General features: G+C 35.3%; 1 non-coding gene across 1 annotated transcript; it reads right to left on the bottom strand.

Annotated features, from left to right (window-relative positions):
* Window positions 1–238: 238 nt before the first annotated feature.
* On the bottom strand, window positions 239–402 carry LOC129026007 (U1 spliceosomal RNA). The gene has a single exon (XR_008497392.1). It is a non-coding gene; the product is annotated as a U1 spliceosomal RNA (small nuclear RNA).
* Window positions 403–1,247: the final 845 nt, after the last annotated feature.

Below are 1,247 nucleotides of genomic sequence, written 5' to 3'. Positions count from 1 at the left end.
ATCTGCTGCCCTTTTGAGGCTTCCCCCGAGCCCCTTATCTAGACAAAGTTCTGAAGCATTTGCAAATGTCATGCTAGCACTATTTGATCTTTCTAAGAAATAACCATTTGATGTTTTCTTGTTTTGTACTGGAGGAGACAAATCTTAGTAGGCATACTGAATTGTTTCCAGTATATGGCCTTCTTTCACATTTCTATATCCACTAAACGAGTCAATTTTCTTTTCTTTTCTTTTTTTCCACATAAAAGCACAAACACAGTCCTTCACCTCCACAAATTATGCAGTTGAGTTTCCCACATTTGGGGAAACCTCATGGGACAGCACATCTGGAGTGCAATAGATCAGCCTTGAACTGGGAAATCCACCTTCGGGATCACGGTATCTCCCCTGGCAGGCAAGTATCCATTTTCTTTTTAAGACTTCCATTAGCCTTTGAAAGAAATTACAAATATAAATGTAACAGAATTTAGAATAATTTTCAGTATCAGCTTAAAATGTTAATTCCAATCATCCATGACTATTCTCTTCTAAAAAAGTTCTTAATTCTGACACAGGCTTCTACAAAATTGTAAGAAAAAAGCACTATGGTAAACAATGAAACAACTGCTAAATAAAGCTACCATACATTTTAGGCACTGATATGCTCATTTTTGGTAGTGACTCTTAGGGCACCCTATTGTATCTAACAGCCATTCTCGGTCTTCTGGAATTTTATTATGTGCACTCTGAGCTTTAAAAATAAGGAGATGAAAAGAATTTATAATATGTAGTAGTAGCTAATATTTTATTGCCTAATATGTTCCATTCAGAACAAGTGTTTGAGGTAATCTAATTAATATTAGAGTTAGTTTCCTAAGTGGGTAGCATTAGTAAATCCATTTAACAAATAAAAAATCAATTACAGTTAGGAGAAATACTTTCCCAATTATTACAGATTTAGCCAGTTGAGGAGCTAGCTAGCAATCTGACTCAAACATCTGACCTCTTGACGTATTACAAATATAAAATGTTTTGGATAATATACTATCCATGCATTACTACAAGTGAATTAAAAACAGTAATGCTATATTACTTTTCATAGTTCTATTTATTATTCTATACTTAGGATTATGCTGTGTGGCCCAGGCTGGACTACAGTGAGAAGATGATAGCTCATAGCTCAATGAGGACTCACACTCCAGGGTTCAAGGAATATTCCTGCCTCAGCCTTCCAACTACTTTAGATTAGAGAAATGCACCACCATGTC

The sequence above is a fragment of the Pongo pygmaeus genome, chromosome Y (assembly GCF_028885625.2).
Source record: "Pongo pygmaeus isolate AG05252 chromosome Y, NHGRI_mPonPyg2-v2.0_pri, whole genome shotgun sequence".
Taxonomy (NCBI): domain Eukaryota; kingdom Metazoa; phylum Chordata; class Mammalia; order Primates; family Hominidae; genus Pongo; species Pongo pygmaeus.
This window is presented reverse-complemented; position numbering and strand designations above follow the sequence as displayed.